The 14,715-nt window shown below is 42.7% G+C and overlaps 2 long non-coding RNA genes across 2 annotated transcripts in view; one reads left to right on the top strand and one right to left on the bottom strand.

The window, feature by feature from the left end:
* The window catches only part of LOC149123811 (uncharacterized), a 175,763-nt gene that overhangs the window by 62,064 nt on the left and 98,984 nt on the right, over nt 1-14,715 (bottom strand). The gene's annotated exons all lie outside the window — the stretch shown is intronic.
* Nucleotides 1,882-3,787, top strand: LOC149123812 (uncharacterized). The gene is made up of 3 exons (XR_016215152.1): nt 1,882-2,489; nt 2,613-2,678; nt 3,376-3,787. It is a non-coding gene; the product is annotated as an uncharacterized LOC149123812 (long non-coding RNA).

Here is a 14,715-nt window from a genome sequence, read left to right as displayed (position 1 = left end):
CTGGCTTCAGATCAGCGCAGCGCCGGCCGTAGCGGCCATTTTGGGAGTGAACCAACAGAAGGAAGACCTTTCTCTCTGTCTCTCTCTCTCACTGTCTAACTCTGCCTGGCAAAAAATTTTAAAAAAATTTTAAAAAGAGCTTTTCGTGAATCCAATATAGTGTGACAGATATTTCTTTCCTTTGCCAGGAGGTTTACTTTTTTACCAAGCGGTCATTCCACTTCTTGTGGTTGCCAGTTTGGGGCAGGACATTTTGCACACAACAGAAATGTTTTGAATCTTGCAGCAACAGAAGGACATACACAGGAAAAGCTACTGAAGCTCAGGGTAGCGTAATAGTGAGTAGCAACAAGAAATCTCCACCCACAGTGCAGGTGGAGAGAGGAGGCCTAAAGTGGTGACTGTGGATGCTACTCTCAGAGGTTCTGGGGAGCCCACCAGTCAAATTTCCCTCTGTAGTCCTGAAGTCTTCTAATAGTCATCATACGGTTGAAAGTTTTTCCTCCAGAAAAAGAAAAAAGCAAGTGCGGTTATCCAACTGTGTGACAGCTATTAAAATAAGTAAGTGTCATCAAGATATGGATGCACCTTTCTTGAAGCATACATTCCATGTGTTGCATGCAGAAGAAATGGAACTCTTACCAGAACCCCTTAAGAAACCTTTCTGTGTTCCCAAATCATCAGCTGACTGTTGCTGCTACTAAGAAACAGAATGAGGTAGAGTTGTGTAGAATTAGATCTCAGTACAGTCAGCATTTCTACCCCACAGGAGATTTTTAAAACAATCAGAACTTTTAGGGTTTTCTAAATATTTATTTATTTGAAAGTGAGATGAAGAGATAGATAGAGAAAGAGATCCTCCAAGTACTTGGACACCTGCCACCCGTGTGAGGGACCTGAATAGAGTTCCTGGCTCCTGGCTTTGGTCTGACCCAATCTCAGCCATTGCAGACAATTGGGAGTGAAGCAGCAGGTAGATCTCTTTCTCTCTGTCTCCCCATCTCTCTCTGTCACTCTGCCTTTCAAATAAATCTATTTAAAATGTACACTTGTTCCTAGGTATCTTTAGATCTGGAACCTTAGTTCTTGCACGGTAAAGCCACTTCTGAGCTTCTGAGCTTCTGAGCTTGGCGAGGGTATTCGGCTACCGTGAGTGCAAGGAACCATCAAGTGGGAGGTAGGTCAATAACAAAGCGCTTTAGAGAACACATCAGAGAGAGATGCTCCAGAGGAAAGTGGTCTCTGGCTTCCTGCATCTCAGTTACCTGCTACTTCACACAAGATAAGGATTCTGTGACACTAGAAAGGTGGTAGGTTAGCCACCTCAACAGCAGCCATTTTTGCTTTATATCAATCATGTTTGCTAGTATAACGTTGAACACTAGTTTGCTAGGACTGCCATAACAAAATACTACGCACTGGGAGTCTCAAACAGTAGAAATTTATTTTCTCATAGTTCTGGAGCCCACAAGCCCAAGCTCACACTGCGGTAGGCTTTGTTTCTTCTGGTGTCCCCCTCCTGGGTTCACAGAGGAACTCACATGGGCCTCCCTTTGCTTATGTTGTGTCCTGGCCGGCGCCGTGGCTCAATAGGCTAATCCTCCGCCTGCGGTGCCGGCACCCCAGGTTCTATTCCCAATTGGGTGCTGGATTCTGTCCCGTTTGCCCCTCTTCCAGGCCAGCTCTCTGCTATGGCTTGAGAGTGCAGTGGAGGATGGCCCAAGTCCTTGGGCCCTGCACCTGCATGGGAGACCAGGAGAAGCACCTGGCTCCTGCCTTCGGATCAGCCGTGTCCCGGCTTCTAACCCACTTCCAAAGGGGAGTGGTTGATTAACCTTATTGGCTGGTGGGCACCCAAGTGTGGCCAGGTATAGGAATGAGGCCACACAGGGGTGTGGCAAAGGCATCAGGTAGGGGCATGAGGTCACGCAGGGGCGTGGCAAAGGCGTGGTCTTCCAGTTCACAAATCTAACAATTTTAACCTGTATGCCTGCCTACTTTATTAGGAGATTAGCTCATAAAATTCTGTGGCCTCTGTCTTTGGTGTCTATCCCTCCATACCCCTGTTACTCTTGCTCTGGGTGAGACCTGCTGCCACTATGTGAGCAGCCCTGCAGGAAGGTTCGTGAGATGAAAAAGGTTAAGGCTACCCACAGCCCTGTGAACAAGCTTAGCTGCACGTGCTTCAGCCCCCGCGGAGCCCTGAGCTCACCCCAGCACCCCTGAGAGCTTGACTGAGATAGCAGAAGAGCCCCTGAGCCAGAACCACTCAGCAAAGCTGCTCCTGGAGCCCTGACCCTCAGAAAGGTTCTGGAGTAACTAACACAGAGCCAAAACTCAGTTTGCATTTCATGGATGAAAATCTACTTTATTCGTTGCTCATATATAACTTGATGCTCCTGTGCTTATTCTTGCTCATTAAACTGAGTTTCACAGTCTTGAAAAGGCAAGAAAAAATGTTTTTTAACAAGCAGCATGAAAATTTTCAGGTAAGTTTACAAAAGGACTTTTTTTTCCCTAATAATGAGGTTTGAAAACAGCTGTAGACTAGTAGGGGAATTCTGCTGTTTTCTCTGGGATATTAATTGGCACTCTCCTTCTGTCCTCACCAGATGGAAAAAATACTCAGGGCCCTGTAGTTCACCGCAGGACACTCAATTCACCAGAGAACAGAGTTGGTAAGAGGAAAGAGTTTATTTCAGGAAGTTGGCAGTACTGGGGAAAGGGTGAACCCTGTATCTAAAATGTGCTCTGTCTCCTCAACAAGCCAGCAAACGAGTTTTTAAAGGGAACAGATAGTTGTGAGTGGAGGTTAAAAAACACACTGGATCCAGTCAGTTGATCATTAGGCAGATTTTCAGGCCCTTTCCCTGGATGCTGGTCTATCAGGGAAAGACAGGGCATCAGCCAGGTGGAGGTTTCCTGATAATGAAACCGGTTTGCAGTTGTTTGCATTGATGATTGCTTACTTTCTCCTTAGCTGGGTCTGTCATTCAGAGTCAGCTCCTTTCAGTGGACTTCTGAAATTCTTATGCAAATAGCATTATTCACAAGACTCATCACAAGTAATTCGCATTATCGGTAGCTGGTTTCTGTTAGTTAAAGGGCAGGGAAAATGACTTCATTAAAGTTATACCTCTGGGCTCCATAACTATTTGGAATTCTATAATTTACATTTTTAAGCAACATATCTGTGCTGTTAGCTATCTCATAAAATGCTATGGTATTTAATTCTCTGACTCTTTTCTTCATACCCTCTGGCTTGTGTAAAGATTTAAACTGCCTTTGAGGTAAATAAAGCAAAAATTCATTGTTAGTCTTCATATGAAAAGCTGTTGTTAAATCACCTGCTGATATTTTCTTTTAATTAAAAAGGTATTTTCAGGACTCAGGCAACAGACCCTCCAGGCGTTCTCACGGTGGCCAGCAGCAAAGATCCAGCTGCTCAAGAATGAGTGAAAGGAGTCAGCGCCCTGGTGCACTAAGTTAATCCTCCGCCTAGGGCACTAGCATCCCATATGGGTGCCAGGTTCTAGTTCCGGTTGCTCCTCTTCCAGTCCCGCTCTCTGCTGTGGCCCGGGAAAACAGTGGAAGATGGCCAAAGTCCTTCAGGTCCCTGTACCAGCACGGGAGGCCCAGAAGAAGCTCCTGGCTCCTGGCTTTGTTTTGGCCATTTGGGGAGAGAACCAGTAGATGGAAGACCCCTCTCTCCTCACCTCTCTCTCACTGTTGCTCTGCCTCTCTGTAACTCTGCCTTTCAAATAAATAAATAAATCTTAAAAAATAAAAGAATACCAACAAAAACTTAAACTGTTGGTGTGGACGTGTCTTTGCAGTCTGGCCACATGGAGCCACTGGTCCCACATTTCCTGATAGCCCCTAGTCTCCGAGACACAACGTTCCATCCAGGTATCAGCCGGTTGCCAGGTTCCAGAGGCTCTAGAAAGAACTGATTCCATGCCCCTCTTCTGGCTCCCAGTGGTCATGACAATCCTTAACATTCTTCGGTACCACAGTTTGGATATGCGTTCGGATAATAAATGTCCCCCAAAGGCACATGTTTTAAAGGATTGGGCCCCGGGGTGTCACTGCTGGGAGGGAGTGGAACATTCAGGCAGTGGGGCCTAATGGGAGTCCTTAGGCACTGGGATGTGCCCAGAAAGTTGTTCTCGGGACAGGATTGTTATAAAGGCCTGAGGATGGATGTTACACTGGTATCCACTTCCTGACTTGCCAGGTGATCCTTCTTCCACACATTCTGCTATGCTGTCCTCACCAGATGCCCAAACAGAGCCACCTAATCTTGGGCTTGCATCTTCCAAACTGTGAGCTAAATACATCTTTTTTTTTTTCTTTATAAATTTAATTGCCTTGTGGGGTGAGCATTTAGTGTAGCAGTTAAAATGCTGCTTGGGACACCCACATGCCATATTGGAGTGTCTGGGTTCAAGTTCTGGCTCCATTATGGATTCTACTTTCTTGTTAATGTATGTCTGGGAGACAAGGGTGATAGCTCTAATAGCTGAGTCCCTAACACCCACATGAGGGACCTAGACTGAGTTCCCAGCTCCTGGATTTGGCCTGGCTGTTACAGGTATTTGGGGAGTGCACCAATGGAAGGAAGATCCCTCTCTGTCTATGTCTCTCTCCACCTTTCAAATAAGTGAAAATGTATAAATAACTATAAAAGGTTGTTGTCCCAGGTATTTCACTGCAGTAGGGACAAGCTGACTTGTCACTTGGCTTGTAGACTGATCATGTCAATTCCCACCTCTGTCCTCACACCTTTTTCTCTGTGTTCTCTTCTTTCTAATCTTCCTGTGGGTTACTGTTACCAGCTTTAGGACCCACTCAGATAATCCAGGATGATCTCACCTTGAGATGTTTAACTTAGTCACATCAATACCCTTTCTCTGATTCACAGGGTCCAGAGATTAGTACATGAACTTGAGGGGGAAGGAATTGCTTTACTTCTAAATCTTTAACCCCAACCACAAGAGCGAGAATCCTAGCAACAAAAACAGCTTTCATCATTTTGTCAATAAATTCATGACATTTATAAGAAGTATTTATCTTCATTTTACAGATCAAAATATCAGATGATTTACATAATGTACGTGTCTAAGTTCTCACTACTAATAAAAGAGAGGTCATAGTAACAAACAACACAGTCCCTGATTTCTGAACTGCCCAGTTATAAAGAGTTGCTAGAATAGAGTTATTTTCTGTTAGTCACTGTGTGTTGACAAAAGAACTGAGTGATTGCTCTAGAAACTTCCCTCAGCACCCCCCCTTTAATGTTTGTTCCCACTACTATCCTTCATACAGGCCAGATTTTGTTAGAAAGGTGAAGTCAGTTATTATTTCTTTGAGATCTTGTCTTCAATTTACTCTCCAAGTTTCATTAACCAGCATTTTCTAGGATGGCAGATGTCCCTCCCCCAGTTATACTGGTGTCTGCCTGAAGGGGGCCTGTGGGCCCTAGTGTGAAGACACCATTCAGCTTGGGGATGTTGGGAGACTTTACTGGCTGGGTGGTGCACACAGCATCATAGGAAGAGGTGATTTGCTGTCTAAGGAACAGCTCCAGAGGAACACATAACACAAATGCCATTCTGTTCATCTATCTCCCGTTACCATAACAACTCATACTTCTAATAATTGATGATAATGTTATTGAGACAGAAGGGAAGCAGGAATCAGAGTGGGAGCTCTGTCCTCAGCTTAGGAGTATTTGTCCTTAAGAAACCCACAAGATGAGTGGACTCTATGCTGTGTGGGTCCTTGATACGCCAATAAGCTCTTAGAAGATGCCAACCAGAATGAGGCAAAAGAAGAAAAAATTCCACTCTTCATGCCTAGGAGCTGATCTAATGCTAACAAATAAGCCATAAGCAGCACTACTGAATGTTCAAACAAGATATCTCTGAGTCCATATAAAATGAAACAAAATCAAGGTCAGTGTGAAATCCACCAAACACCAAATAGCTTCTTCTGTTGGTTAAAATGAGTAGCTACAACTTCTTTACCAATTACAGCTTTATTCCTACTTAGGACTGAAGTCTGCCCTCATCTATAAATCTACAGATTTAGTTAGGTGCCTGATATTGGGATTGTTTGCATTTCCAGACAATAACTTCCAAACCATGTTGAGCCTCTACTTGCTTTGATCTTCCTCCAAGTTACACAACCAGAGCCCAGATCCTATCCCAGTGTGTTCCCCACTCCCTCACAGTGAGGCCCTGTGGTTCCCCAAGGCCAGTGTTCTCTTGAGTGCCACACCTGCTTGTTCCCTTTCAGACACTGGCTGTCCTCAGCTGTAGAACCTTGATGGGCCATCAGCTTTTTCTGCCTCTGTTGCTTCTACTAGCCCTCCCCTCTTCCTTTTCACACCAGTCTATCCAACCACAGAGCAATCTGCATCTTCCAGAGATAATATGCTCTTCCTGTGCTCAAAACACAACACGAGATCATAAAAGAAACAAGAATACATTTGTAGCATAAGCATAAAGTACAACGTTATAGTTTGGATGTTAGTTTGGGTACCTTCCAAAGATCCATATGTTTATGGCTTGATTCTCAATGTCTTATGTTAATGGTTAATGAATTAAGGGCAAAAACTTAACCCAGTTATGCTGAAGCTGAGGCCGTCATAAAGTGATTAGATTGGATTAGGTTGTTGGGATGGAGCCCCTACAGACTGAATCCTGGTGGCATAGATAAGGCAGCCACTCCCTGTCCCTCTGCCTCTTGGTTCTTCAAGTGATCACTGCTCCACACACACTCTGCCATCACCATCTCCCCCACTCACCAAATTGCCAAATCATTGGGGTCCATTGTTCTTGAACTGTGAACCTCCAAAACCATGAGCCAAAGTAAACCTATTTCACCACAAATACCTTCTCTTAGGTATTTGTTATAGTATCAAAATGCTGACTAATACATATACCTACATAAGAGTTTGTGATTTCCTTTACATATTTTCTAGAACTCAGAGAACTGCCATATTAAGCTTCTTTAAACATCTTGTTACTTTCTTCTGAATGAAACTTTAGTTTTCAGCTATGGATACCAGTGGAAAATAGGAACAATTGACTTTTACCTCAGACAGAACCTGATATTATTTGTATAAGCTTCATTCAAAGCTACAGGAATAAAACCAGACCCAGGACACAGACTGAAGGTCCTGCAGAGGGGACTTGGCTGCATGATATGGGTCACAAAACTCAAAAGATACACTCAGAAGAGCAGCTGTTCCTGAGAGAACTGTTCTCTCTGGTATAGTGAGACCTCAGCCCATATCTACAGTCATGCTTAGGAGACACACAACTAAGAGGTACCTGCTTCCATTTTTCTCACATTTGTTCTTTACAGTAAACATTCAGCTTAATTCTATTTAAGAACAAGAAACCTAAAGCTGATTAGACTTTTGTCACAAATATATGAATGTATATTTAATATATATGAATATAAGTTTAGGCTACAGAGGGCAGAAAATGAGTTTTAAGGGGGAATAAAAGAGAGCACCAAAGAATGGAAAACCTCAGATGGGAGAGGCAGGTGGAGCCAAGCTGGTGCGTGTAAGGACAGGGTTCAATAAGGCACAGAAAAGGAGGGCCCTTGAGCAGAGAGAGCAGGAACTTCCAGATGGTGAAGCAGAGTGAATGGGGAGGCAGAGCTACAGAGAAGGATGGAGCCCACACTCTCCCCACCCTGGCCCCTGCCTGGGTGTACCCTGTCATCACTGTCCCTTGTCCTTTTCAGGCCGTCCATGCCTTTGCCAGCCAAAGTTCCTTTTTGCCATTCATGTGTCCCAGAAGCAGTATCTTCTGACTCCTCTAGAGTTGCCAAAGACCTGTGTCAGCCTCCATGTACTGCCCTCCTCCAATCTGGGCTCTTTTCCCACTTAAGGAAAGATATCTTGATCTGGCACAAGTATTTTTGACATTAACTATGTTGGGGATATATTTACTTGGATTGTGTGACTTTAAAAAATACTTACAATATATGGATTCTGTAGTCAATAAAATATTTTAGAGAGGACCAAGGGTCCCTGTCAGGTATAGTCACTCCCACCCCACCCCCACCTGGACATATTCACCTTTTGCCCACCTCATTCTGCTTTAGGCGATTCTTGCTCTCTCCCCATCCTGGAATGATATAGTGAAACTGTCAAAAAGAGAGGTAGAGGTCCTCACTAACTGGATTGCATGCTTATCACTTATTGGAGATTTCTAAAATGCTTATTTTACCACTTTAAGCATAAATTAGGAAGGTACATGTAATGGAGATGAAATTTTAGAAAGCAAGCTGTGTGAAATGAATTCAAGGTCAGCAGATCATATCCTTGATTTAGAGAATATAGCTAATGTGAATATTGGGTAATTATTGGAATTTTATAATGTGTAACATTGGTAGGATCTGTTCATTCGAATTTCCGTGCATCTGTGCTTGAAGTAGAGATAATTCCAATTCATTTGCAGAGCAAATATTTTGGAAGATATTTATTAAATTTTCTAGTTTTAATGGAAAATGCATTCCAATAAAAAAGATTGAAAGGGAACAAAATGTTGGGGTGATTATTTTTAGGAAATAGGATTGCAAGTGATTATCTTCTTTGTTTTCTGTATTTTTCCATTGTTAATAGGAGCAGTGTTCATCTGTACTCAGAGAAATTCTCCTTTAAGTGAATGATACAAATCTACAGAAAAAAACAAATTTCAATGTACACAAAATCTCTCCATATGTTGAGGACTTGTTTCTTTAAAAGACAAACAGAAAATGCAATCAAAGTAACATTCTTGAGATACGCAAGAATTTCTGGTTCCTTGAGGTCTTCTGAGACATTTTATGCTTTAAACAGATAAATTTCACCTAATTTTAAGGATTTTCATTATCAGAACAGTCAACTCACTCTCTAAACAACTGTTAAATCAAAAGTAACCTATCTATAATAAAATCCTTATTTATCAGAAATCTAAAACACTTGAATTGCCAGATCTTTGCTGTCTTTTATTTCCTCCAACCGACTACTTTTGCTCATAAAACTTCAATCTTTCTGAGATTTATAACATGGAAACCCAATGTTGGCTCTAGTTAGTGTTTCAATCTAGTCATCTCTGAGATGATTAAACTTTAATTGTTAACCTCATCTTAGTTATTGTCAGTGACTCGGATGAGACAAGTATGGTACCTGAAACTGGGAAGAAGAGCAGATACATTGCATACATGGATCTCAGCTTTAACAGCAATCACAGCTAATGAGGACTGAGTCCTTGCTAGTGCCATGCCCTGTATCTTTTTTTTTTTTAAGATTTATTTATTTATTTGAAAGGCCACATGACAGAGAGAGAGAAAGAGAGAGGGAGAACAAGAGAGAGAGAGACAAAGAGAGGGATCTTCCATCCACTGGTTTACTCCCCAAATGACCACAACAACCAGGTCTAGGCCAGGCTAAAGCTAAGTGCCAGGAACTGCATCCTGGTCTCCCACATGGGGAGCAGAGGACCAAGTACTTGGGCCATCTTCTGATGTCTTCTCAGGCACATTAGCAGGAAGCTGGTTTGGAAATGGAGCAGCTGGAACTCGAACCAGTATTCTGGTATGGGATGGTGGCATCTCAAGCAGAGGCTTAACAGCAATGCTGCTGTCTTCCTCACACCCCTCACCCCACCACATCTAGGCCCTGTTCTAAATTCATTGCCTGGGTTAACTCACTCAGAGAACAATCCCATGGTCCTACACATGCAATTATTAATCCCCTTATGGGAGAAAATCATTAAATCAAAATTCCTGAGATCAAGAGATCTTTGAAATAGAAGGATTTATTGAGTCCTAACAGATGCTAGCCAGAAAGGTCTAGTCCTGGGGCCAGTCCCCTCAGCCACCAGGAGCAAGGCTCAGTACCAGCTGAAGACTGTATACAGGATGTGAAACACCAGAGTACTTTATAATGAAAATGTGGTGAAAGAAGACACAGGTTATTTACATTGAACCTACATTGGTATTGATCAGAAGGATGGTATTACCTGAAGCTGGGAAGGTGTTGGGATATAAGGACAGTCTACAAAGAGAAGCAACCTTTGCTTCTAGATTGGTTGGAGCTGCAAGCATTAGGGAGTGAGGCAGCAGTGGGGGATCTTTTTCGGCCTGTCTCTTTTATCTGCCTTTCAAATAAATTAAGGAGAACCAGGAGAAGTACCTGGCTCCTGGCTTCAGATCAGCGCAGTGCACCGGCCACAGTGCGCCAGCCTCAGCGGGCCATTGGAGAGTGAACCAACAATAAAGGAAGACCTTTCTCTCTATCTCTCTCTCTCACCGTCCACTCTGCCTGTCAACAAAACAAACAAACAAACTAAAGATACACACTGTAGCAGGCAGCACAACACATTATGGTGTAGATAAAGACAATTGCATTGTCAGGGTCCTGCAGGAACATGGACAAGGAACATCTAACCCACCCCAGGAGGGTCAGGAGTCTTTCTGGAGAAGGTGACCCTGGAGGTGGGTTTTAAGGGAGGGGGTGGCACTGTGGTGTAGAGGGTTAAGCATCTGCCTGTGGTGCCATCATCCTATACTGGCACCAGTTCGTGTCCCAGTTCCTCCTCTTCTGATCCAGCTCTCTGCTTATGGTCTCGGAAATCAGTAGAAGATGGCTCAAGTCCTTGGGCCCCTGATCTAGGTGGGAGATCCGGAAGAAGTTCCTGGCTCCTGGCTTCAGATCCACCCAGCTCTGGCTGTTGTGGCCAAATGGGGATTGAACCAGCTAATGGAAGACTTCTTTCTCTCTGTCTCTCTCTCTCTGTAACTCTGCCTCTCAAATAAATAAATAAATAAATCTTTAAAAAAAAAAAAAAAAGGAGGAGGAGGGAAGATAGCTTCAGGTAGTAGGACCCCAATAGCTGAGGCAGAGGTGAGAATGGCACAGTGGGCCTGGGGCTCAAAGGGTCCCAGGAGCTGGGGCTAAGGAGGGGAAGAAATGTGGCAGGAGAAATAGGGTGCCAGTAGTCCTTGTCCACTGTAATTTCATTTCTTGTATGCTGCCTAGGAGCAGGGAAAAGTGTGTTTTTTGTACATTATACTCTTTAACAACACTGAAGCTGAAAAATCAAGAAAAGAACATGACTCCATTATGTAACGATTCATTATTCCACGTGACAGACACACTTCCACAAAGTCTCTAAGAGATAAATTTTCAGAAAGTCTACATAAAATGAACAACTGAAGCAGCACCTGCTAAAAAGTGAATTTTTCTTAAAAATTCTGTCATCATATCAGTAACTTCTGTCATTTAACTTACTCTCTGCTTTAAAATTTACTTCCCTGACATGCTAGTCAAACCACTTAAAATGGTTCAGAAAATAATATTGTTCTAGATCTTTGTTAGCTTGTGGTCCCATTCACAGAAGAAATTGTGTGAAGAAATTTCAAGGGCATTCAATAGAGTGGTATCTGCTGCACTCTCCAACTCAATCTAGAATTTCTTGAACATAAGGATTTGGGGGTCCTTTGATTTCTTCCTTAGTTGAGAGCCAACTGACAACTGGACCAAGGAATCTGACAAAGCTTGGCTTTGTTTCTTAATTCACAGAAGTCACTCCTTGTCCCTGGGCAAAAGTGGGAGGAGGGACAGAAAGCAAAAAGTCCTCTTGTGCAGATTATTTGCAAAATGTGATTCCCAAACCAACAGCACAGCTTCACCCAGGAAAATCGTGGGAATTGCAAAACATCAGGCTCCTCCCAGATCTCCTGCATCAGACACTCTGGGAGTGACTGTTAGGAAACTGGATTTTAACAAGGTCTGTCAGTGATTGTGCTGAACACCATGATTTTCATGCAAATTCCTCAATATTGAAAACCCCTAGCATTTTGTTGTCAACCCATTAGCTTGGTTTTAACACTGGAAGAAGCCTGCGATATAAGAAGGCAACCTGGTCTCACCTTTGCTACCCCACCCACTCAAAAATCAACTTTTTCTGCTTGTGCATCCTTCTGGGAGCATTGTGGGAAGAGTACATCTTGCTTCAAAGGACCTTCAAGTGCATATGACTGATTCAGATGATGCCAAGGTAGGATGTAGTACTAACCTTACCTGAGTCAGATTACATAGTACCCCAGCATACATATTAGGGCCTACAAATGTGCCTATTACAACTTATCAAAGATTCTGCAATGGGATTAAAATCAATGACAACATTCAGACACTCATCACAGCATGAATAAAGATAATATAATAAACAAACCCCATGATAAAAGTACCCCAATTTAATTATAAACCCCCTCCACTTAGGCTCCCCAGAGGAGTAAATTTCCTTAAAAACTAAAGATAAATTGAAGTCTTAAACGCAATGCTTCGGCTTGAGTATTCTCCCAAGTCCATTCTTTTCAAGTTCAAGTTCAAGTAATTTAAAATCCTCCCAATATCTTATCATAGCCTCAATTAGTCACAAAGAAGATCTCAAAGCCTGAGTAGAAGTTTTGGTTCATTACATGGATACAGCTTAAGCTTTGTTTCTTCACATGAAATGTGAAATATCCATGAACTTGACTTTTAAGAAAGTCCAAAGAGGGGACTGGCGCTGTGGTGCAGTGGGTTAACACCCTGGCATGAAGTGCCAGCATCCCATCTGGGCACCGGTTCGAGTCCTGGCTGCTCCTCTTCCGATCCAGCTCTCTGCTATGGCCTGGGAAAGCAGTAGAGGATCGCCCAAGCACTTGGGCCCTTGCACCTGCTTGGGAGACCCAGAAGAAGCTCCTGGCTCCTGGCTTCGGATCAGCACAGCTCCAGCTGTTGCGGCCAATTGGGGAATGAACCATCAGATGGAAGATTCTCTCTCTCTCTCTCTCTCTCTCTTTCTCTCTCTCTCTGCCTCTCCTCTCTCTGTGTAACTCTGACTTTCAAATAAATAAATAAATCTTAAAAAAAAGGAAGTCCAAAGAGTTGCCAGGGCACATGAGATTAATGTATCTCTGACTCCACAAGCTCTTCACATACCCTCTGTTATAGCAAGGTATTTTGTCACGTGTCTGCCCAAGCTAGGATCTTAAACACAGTGTGGAACAGAAGTGGTGAGAGTAGGGGCTGGCACTGTGGCACAGCAGGTTAATCCCTGGCCTGAATGATGGCACCCAATATGAGCGCTGGTTCTAGTCCCGGCTGTTCCTCTTCTGATCCAGCTGTCTGCTATGGCCTGGGAAAGCAGTAGAAGATGGCCCAAGTCCTTGGGCCCCTTGCACCCATGTGGGAGACCCAGAAGAAGCTCCTGGCTCCTGGCTTCGGATTAGCACAGCTCCGCCGTTGAGGCCATCTGGGGAGTGAACCATCAGATGGAAGGTCTCTCTCTCTCTGTCTCTACCTCTCTCTGTAACTCTGTCTTTCAAATAAATAAAATAAATCTTAAAAAAAAAAAGTGGTATGGACATCCTCATCTTACTCTTGATCTTAATGAGCATCCTGGCCTGTCCCTGTTTAGTATAATGTCAGCAGTGAGTTTCTTGTAGATGCTCCATATCAGGTTGAGAGATTTGTCTTCTGTTTGTTGAGTTGAGAAATGCTGTTTGATTTTTGTCAAATGCTTTTTTTGCATGTATTGAGTTGATCCTATGAGTTTTGTTTTATTTTATTATATGATGCATTACAATAAATTGAATTTGGGGTGTTAAATAAACCTACTACTCCTAGAATAAACCCCACTTAATTATGGTGCATGATTCATTTATATGTTGCTGCATTCAATTTTGTTTTTGCAACTTTATTGAGGTATGATTGACCAAAAATTGTATGAACTCTTGAGTAACAATGAGATATTTTAATACATATACATTTGAAATGATTACCACACCAAGCTAATAAACATATCCACGACTGCATGCACTTACATGCTCGTGTGTGTGTAAGGACATTTGAGATCTATTCTGTTAGCAGCTTTCAAGAACACATTGTTGACATAGTCACCATGCTGAATACTGGGTCTCTAACACTTACTCATCTTATAGCTGCAAGCTTATTTATTTAATTTTTATTCATTTGAAAAGCAGAGAGAGAGAGAGAAACTTAAATCTGCTGGTTAATTCCTTAAATACCCACAACATCCAGGGCTGGGCCAACTTAAATCCAGAGTTAACAAGGTCTTCCACATGGGTGGCAGGGAGACAAGTACTTGAGCCATCATCTGCTGGCTCCCAAGATGTATATTAGTAGGAAGCTGGATCAGAAGCAGAGGTGGGACTTCAACCTAGGTGCTCTGATGTGGGATGTGAACATCCCTACTGGTAGCTTCATGCTGCTCCACAATGCCTGCCTGCACTTTCCCCTTAAATATAAGCATTTACAGCTAGAATTTTCCCTTTAAGAATTGTTTTAGCTGCATCCCTTACATTTTGTCATGCTATCACTCCATTTCCCTTCATCTCAAAGAATTTTAAATTTCTTTAGATCTCTGCTTTGCCTCATTGTTTATTTATAGGTGTGCTGTTTAATTTACACTTATTTGTGAGCTTCCTTAGTATTTCTCTGCTATGGATTTATAACTGCATTCCACTGTGATTGGAGAGTTACACTTCATATTATTTCTATCCTTTTAAAATGTTTTTTAGCTTTAAAATAATTTTTAAAAATGTTGCTGTATTCATTTCATATGTAGACATTATATACATACATATATATTTTTTCTTGAAATCAAGGAAAGTAAAATCACAAAGTGAGAGATCCATGAC

Source organism: Oryctolagus cuniculus, chromosome 10 (genome assembly GCF_051225735.1).
Source record: "Oryctolagus cuniculus isolate XC-2025 breed Fujian yellow rabbit chromosome 10, ASM5122573v1, whole genome shotgun sequence".
In the NCBI taxonomy this organism is placed as follows: Eukaryota; Metazoa; Chordata; class Mammalia; order Lagomorpha; family Leporidae; genus Oryctolagus; species Oryctolagus cuniculus.
The sequence above is the reverse complement of the archived record's forward strand: the minus strand, read 5'-3'. Positions and strand labels throughout refer to the sequence as shown.